At 48.7% G+C, this 7,611-nt stretch overlaps 1 long non-coding RNA gene across 1 annotated transcript; it reads right to left on the reverse strand.

Annotated features, from left to right (window-relative positions):
- Positions 1 to 1,375: 1,375 nt before the first annotated feature.
- On the reverse strand, positions 1,376 to 7,320 carry LOC115902648. The gene is made up of 3 exons (XR_004060621.1): positions 7,271 to 7,320; positions 3,912 to 4,016; positions 1,376 to 1,614 (listed from the first exon to the last, which is right to left on the reverse strand). It is a non-coding gene; the product is annotated as an uncharacterized LOC115902648 (long non-coding RNA).
- Positions 7,321 to 7,611: the final 291 nt, after the last annotated feature.

Genomic DNA, 7,611 nt, shown 5'->3' on the forward strand with positions numbered 1-7,611 from the left:
ATATCTGGAATATCCCAAATACCCCAAACACCCTAAATATCCCAAACACCCCAAACGTCCCCAAATCTCCCAAACACCCCAAATACCCCGAACACCCCAAGTTCCCCAAACATCCCAAATACCCCGAACACCCCAAATACCCCGAACACCCCAAGTTCCCCAAACACCCCAAATACCCCAAATACCCTGAATAACCCCAAACACCCCGAATCCCCCCAACACCCTGAACACCCCAAATCCCCTGAACACCCCAAATCCCCTGAACACCCTGAATACCCCAAACACCCCAACCACATCGAACACCCCAAACACCCCAAATGCCCTGAATCCCCCAAATGCCCTGAATGCCCCAAATACCATAAATGCCCTGATTATACCCCGAATATCCTGACTATCCAGAACATCCCAACTACTCCAAATACCCCAAACACCCTGAATACCCCAAATATCCCAAATGCCCTGAACACCCCAAATACCCTAAATACCCTGAATACCCCAAATACCCTAAATACCCTGAATACCCCAAATACCCCGAACATCCCAAACACCCCGAATACCCCAAATACACTGAATATACCCCAAATACCCCAAATACTGAATGCCCCAAACACCCCGAACACCCCAAATGCCCCAAATACCCTGAATACCCCAAACAACCTGAATACCCCAAACACCCTGAATACCCCAAATACCCTGCCTACCCCAAACACACCAAACACCCCAAATACCCCGAACACCCCAAACACCCCTAATACCCTGAATACTCTCAATCCCCCAAACACCCCGAATCCCCTAAACACCCCGAATACCCCAAATATGCTGAATATACCCCAAATACCCCAAACACCCTAAATATCCCAAACACCCCAAATACCCCAAACACCCCAAAATACCCCAAACACATCGAATATCCCAACACACCCCAAATACCCCAAACACCCCAAATACCCCAAATATGCTGAATATACCCCAAATACCCTGAACACCCCAAACACCCCAAATACCCTGAATACCCTCAATTCCCCAAACACCCTGAATACCCCAAATACCCTGAAAACCCCAAACACCCTGAAAATCCCAAACACCCCAAACACCCCAAATACCCCAAACACCCGAACACCCCAAATGCCCTGAATACCCCAAACACTCCGAATACCCCCAATACCCCAAACACCCCGAATCCCCCACACCCGCCGTACCTGCCCCCGGGTACTGGAACAGGTTCTGCTGCATCCCCGCCGGGCCCATCCGGTTCCAGAGGGGCGCCGCTGCGGTGCCGCCGGGTGCCGCCCGGTGCCGCCCCCCCCCATCACGCCAGCGGCCCCCGAGGCCCCCGCGGCGCCCCCAGCGCGCCTGGGGGCCAACGCTGGGCGCCGCCGTACCGCACTCCGGCGGGAAGGGGAACTGCGGCCGGGCCGTCCCCATGGGCGCTCCCAGGGGCGTCCCCAGCGCGGAATTCCCGAAACTCTGCTGCTGCTGCTGCTGCTGCTGCTGCTGCTGCTGCTGCTGCTGGCGCATGAGGAGCGCGTGCTGCTGCATCAGCTGCCGCTGCCGGTGCTGCTGGCTGTAGAGCTCCCGCTGCCGCTGCGCCAGCATCTGCGCGTTCAGGGGCGGCTGTGGGACCAAACGGGGCAGGGGTGGTGGCTCCAAAAATGTTCCAACCAGGAGCCCTGGGGGCTGTGGGAACAAACGGGGGTCAGGGGTGAGGTGTGCCCAAAAAAATCCCCAAATTCCAACCAGGAATCAGCCCTGGGGGGCTGTGGGACCAAACGGGGGGGACAGGGGTGAGGTGTGCCCAAAAAAATCCCAGAATTCCAACCAGGAATCAGCCCTCGGGGGCTGTGGGACCAAACGGGGGGCAGGGGTGAGGTGTGCCCAAAAAAATCCCCAAATTCCAACCAGGGGGGCTGTGGGATGGGATTGGGGTGAGGGATAAGGTCCCCAAAAAAATCCCAAAATTCCAACCCAGGGGGGTTGTGGGATGGGTTGAGGGGCAGGGGTGAGCCCCCCATCAAAAAAATCCCGAAATTCCAACCAGGAATCAGCCCTGGGTGGCTGTGGGACAGGATTGGGGGCAGAGGTGAGGTCCCCCCAAAAAAATCCCGAAATTCCAACCAGGAATCAGCCCTGGGGGGGCTGTGGGATGGGATGGGGGGCAGGGGTGAGGTCCCCCCCAAAAAATCCCGAAATTCCAACCAGGGGGGCTGTGGGATGGGATTGGGGTCAGGGGTGAGCTTCCCCAAAACAAACCCCCCGAAATTCCAAGCGGGGGGCTGTGGGATGGGATTGGGGTGGGAGGGGTGAGGTCCCAAAAAAAAAAAAAAAAAAAATCCTGACATTCCAACCGGGAATCAGCCCTGGGGGGGCTGTGGGATGGGATGGGGGCAGGGGATGAGGTCCTCCAAAAAATCCCAAAATTCCAAGCAGAGGGGCTGTGGGGCAGGATTGGGGGCAGAGGTGAGGTCCCCCAAAAAAATCCCGAAATTCCAACCGGGGGCTGTGGGATGGGATTGGGGACAGGAGTGAGCTCCCCAAAACAAACCCTGAAATTCCAACCGGGGGGGCTGTGGGACGGGATTGGGGTGAGGGGTGAGGTCCCCCAAAAAATCCCGAAATTCCAAGCAGAATGGGCTGTGGGGCAGGATTGGGGGCAGAGGTGAGGTCCCCCAAAAAAATCCCGAAATTCCAACCAGGAATCAGCCCTGGGGAGGCTGTGGGATGGGATGGGGGGGGCAGGGGTTAGGTCCCCAAAAAATCCCAAAATTCCAACCGGGGCTTGTGGGATGGGATTGGGGTCAGGGGTGAGCTTCCCAAAAAAACCCTGAAATTCCAATGCGGGGGCTGTGGGATGGGATTGGGGTGAGGGGTGAGGTCCCATCAAAAAAAAAATCCTGACATTCCAACCGGGAATCAGCCCTGGGGGGGCTGTGGGATGGGATGGGGGCAGGGGATGAGGTCCTCCAAAAAAATCCCAAAATTCCAACCAGGGGGGCTGTGGGATGGGATTGGGGTCAGGGGTGAGTCCCCCCCAAAAAAATCCCAAAATTCCAACCAGGGGGCTGTGGGATGGGATTGGGGTCAGAGGTGAGTCCCCCCCCAAAAAAATCCCGAATTCCAAGCAGGAGTCAGCCCTGGGGGGGTTGCTGAGAGGATTTTGGGATTTGTGAATGGGAAAATTCAGGTTGCAAATCACAAATTTGTCCCTAAAAGCTGTCCCAAACCCCAAATCCCAAATCAGAAATCCATCCCAAACCCATCCCAAACCCCAAACCACAAAAACCTCAAAATTTCCCAAACCCCAAAACCCCCAAACCTCAAAACTCCCAAATCCTATATCCCAAAAAAACCCCAAAAAACCCCCAAACAAACCCTGAACCGCTCCGTACCTGCTGCATCGCTGCCCTCACAGAGACCCCAAACTCCAAACCCATCCCAAACCCAAAACCACCCCAAAAAACCCCCAAAAAAACCCATAAAAACCCCAAACTGGGTTACCTGTGGCTGCTGCTGTGGGATCCCGGCGTGCAGGGAGATCCCAAATCCCAAACCCACCCCAAATCCCAAATCTCAATTCCCAAACCCCAAACCCCAAATTCCAAACTCAAACCCCAAACACCCCAAACTCCAAACACCCCAAATCTCAATTCCCAAACCCCAAACCCCATAAAAACCCCATAAAAAACCTCATAAAAACCCCAAACAAACCCCAAATTTCCCCGCCGTTACCTGTGGCTGCTGCTGCCTTGGGATCCCGTGTGCACGGAGATCCCAAAACCCCAAATTCCAAACTCAAACCCCAAACACCCCAAACACCCCAAACTCCAAACACCCCAAATCTCAATTCCCAAATCCCAAACCCCAAACAAACCCCATGAAAACCCCAAACAAACCCCAAATTTCCCCGCCGTTACCTGCGGCTGCGGCTGCTGCTGCTGCGGGATCCCGGCGCGCAGCGAGAGCCCCACGGGCGGCCCGAAGTGACCCAGCAGCGCCGCCTGGCGGTTCTGCTGCAGCAACTGCAACACAGCGGCGCAAGGGGAACTCCCAAATTTTTTGGGGTTTTGGGGGTTTTAATGGAATGTTGGGGATTTTGGGATTTTTTTGGGGTATTTTGGGGGGATTTTTTGGGGGATTTTGGGGATATTTTGGGGTGATGTTTTGGGGTATTTTGGGGATTTTTGGGGGATATTTTGGGGGATATTTTGGGATATTTTGGGGATATTTTGGGGGATATTTTGAGACATATTTTGGAGTATTTTGGGGGTTTTTTTGGGAGATTTTTTAGGGTATTTTGGGGATATTTTGGGGATTTTTGGAGTATTTTGGGGATATTTTGGGATTTTTGGGGGTTTTTGGGGTATTTTGGGGATATTTTGGGGATATTTTTGGGGATATTTTGGTGATATTTTGGGGATACTTTTGGGGTGATTTTGGGGATTTTTGGGGATTTTTTTGGGGATATTTTGGGGATATTTTGGGGATATTTTGGGGGATATTTTGGGGGATATTTTGGGGTATATTTTGGAGATATTTTGAGGTGATTTTAGGGATATTTTTGGGGATATTTTGGGGATATTTTGGGGGATATTTTGGGGGGATTTTTTTGGGGATATTTTGGGGATATTTGGGGGTTTTTTTGGGGTATTTTGGGGATATTTTGGGGATATTTTGGGGTATTTTGGGGATATTTTGGGGTATTTTGGGGATATTTTGGGGATATTTTGGGGGGATATTTTGGGGATTTTTGGGGTATTTTGGGGGATATTTTGGGGGATTTTTTGCAGTATTTTTGGGGTATTTTGGGGGATATTTTGGGGGATATTTTGGGGGTATTTTTGGGGATATTTTTTGGGGACATTTTGGGGGTATTTTGGGGATTTTTGGGGTATTTTGGGGATTTTGGGGTGATATTTTGGGGTATTTTGGGGATATTTGGGGGGATATTTTGGGGATATTTTTGGGGATATTTTGGGGGATATTTTGAGGCATATTTTGGAGTATTTTGGGGATATTTTGGGGGGATTTTTTGGGGTATTTTGGGGTATTTTGGGGATATTTTGGGGATTTTGGGGATATTTTGGGGATATTTTGGGGGATTTTTTGGGGTAATTTTGGGGATTTTTGGGATATTTTGGGGATATTTTGGGGGGATTTTTTTGGGGTATTTTGGGGTATTTTGGGATATTTTGGGGATTTTGGGGATATTTTGGGGATATTTTGGGGATATTTTGGGGTATTTTGGGGGATTTTTGGGATATTTTGGGATATTTTTGGGGATATTTTGGGGGGAATTTTTGGGGTATTTTGGGGATATTTTGGGGGATTTTTGGGGAGTTTTGAGGATTTTTGGGGGGAATTTTGGGGGTTTTTGGGGGATTTTTTGGGGATTTTACTGGAATTTTGGGGGGTTCTTGGGGGGATATTTTGGGGTTTTTTGGGAGGACTTTTTGGAATTCTGGGTTTTGGGGGGGATTTTTTCTGTGATTTTACTGGAATTTTTCGGGGATATTTTGGTGGATGTTTTGGGGATATTTTGGAGATTTTTGGGGGATTTTTTGGGGTATTTTGGGGATTTTTGGGGGGATTTTTTGGGGTATTTTGGGGGCTTTTTGGGGATATTGTGGGGATATTAAGGTGATTTTACTGGAATTTTGGTGGATTTTTTGGGGTATTTTGGGGATATTTTGGGGGGATATTTTGGGGATTTTTGGGGGGATTTTTTGGGGTATTTTGGGGGCTTTTTGGGGATATTGTGGGGATATTAAGGTGATTTTACTGGAATTTTTGGTGGATTTTTTGGGGTATTTTGGGAAGTTTTGGGGGATATTTGGAAGATTTTTTTGTGATTTTACTGGAATTTTTGGGGGTTTTGGGGGATTTTTTTTGCGTTTTGGGGATTTTTGGTGATTTTACTGGAATTTTTGGGGGATATTTTGGGGATATTTTGGGGTTTTTGGGGGATTTTTGGGGTTTTTCGGGGATTTTTGGTGATTTTACTGGAATTTTTGGGGATTTTTGGGGGATTTTTTTCAATTCTGGGGTTGGGGGGATTTTTTTTGTGATTTTACTGAAATTCTTGGGGATATTTTGGGGATATTCTGGGGTTTTGGGGGGAATTTTTTTGCATTTTTGGGGGGATTTTTTGGTGATTTTACTGGAATACTTGGGGGATTTTTGGGGGGATTTTTAAAATTTTTTGGAGTTTTTTAATGGGTTTTGGGGGTTTTTGGGGGATTTTTTGGAATTCTGGGTTGGCAGGAGATTTTTTGTGATTTTACTGGAATTTTTTGGGGATATTTTGGGGGATTTTTTAGGGATATTTTGGGGTATTTTGGGAATTTTGGGGGGATATTTTGAGGATTTTTTTGGTGATTTTACTGGAATTTTTGGGTTTTCGGGGGGATTTTTGGGGTTTTCGGGGGATTTTTGGGGGTTTTGGGGGGATTTTACTGGAATTTTGGGGATATTTTTGAGGATTTTTTGGTGATTTCACTGGAAATTTTGGGGATTTTTGAGGATTTTTGGCTTATTTCACTGGAATTTTGGGGGTGATTTTTGGGGCTATTTTGAGGATTTTTTGGTGATTTTACTGAATTTTTGGGGGATTTTGGAGGATTTTTTGGTGATTTTACTGAATTTTGGGGGATTTTTGGGGATATTTTGAGGATTTTTTGGTTATTTTACTGGAATTTTGGGGGATATTTTGAGCATTTTTGGCGATTTCACTGGAATTTTGGGGTGATTTTTGGGGCTACTTTGAGGATATTTTTGGTGGATTATTTGGGATATTTTGGGGATATTCTGGGGGATTTTTGAGGGGATATTTTGGGCGATTTTACTGGAATTTTGGGGGGGATATTTTGAGCATTTTTGGTGATTTTACTGGAATTTTTTGGGGTATTTTAAGCGGATTTTTTATGATTTCACTGGAATTTTTGGGGATTTTTGGGGCTATTTTGGGGATATTTTGGTGGATTTTTTGGGATATTTTGGGGATATTTTGGGGATTTTTGGTGATTTTTTACTGGAATTTTTGGGGATTTTTGGGGATATTTTGAGGATTTTTGGTGATTTTACTGGAATTTTTAGGGATTTTTGGGGATATTTTGAGGATTTTTTTGGTGATTTTACTGGAATTTTGGGGATTTCTTGGGATTTTTTTGGTAATTTTACTGGAATTTTGGAGGATATTTTGAAGATTTTTTTCTTTCACCGGAATTTTGGGGGTGATTTTGGGGTTATTGGGGTTTTTGTGCTGTTCCCCCCTTACCTGCTGCTGGCCCTGCAGGCGCTGCTGCAGCTGCAGCCTCAGCTGGTTGGGGTGCTCGGGCGGCCCAGCCCCCCGCCGGGCCATGCCCAGCGCTACCGCCGCCGGGCGCTGTTCTGGAACGCTCCACGCCGCAGCCACAGCAGCAGCAGCCGGAGGAGGAGGAGGAGGAGGAGGAGGAGGAGGCGCAGCCACGGGCACGGCCCAAGGCCCCCTTGGGCCTCAGCATGGCCGGGAACGCCGAGGATGATGATGAGGAGGATGGTGATGAGGATGATGATGAAGGAGAGGGAAGGGCTGGGAGAACATTCCGGTTTGGGCTCCAGCAGCAGCGCTGGCGGCGG

The sequence above is a fragment of the Camarhynchus parvulus genome, chromosome 3 (genome assembly GCF_901933205.1).
Source record: "Camarhynchus parvulus chromosome 3, STF_HiC, whole genome shotgun sequence".
In the NCBI taxonomy this organism is placed as follows: domain Eukaryota; kingdom Metazoa; phylum Chordata; class Aves; order Passeriformes; family Thraupidae; genus Camarhynchus; species Camarhynchus parvulus.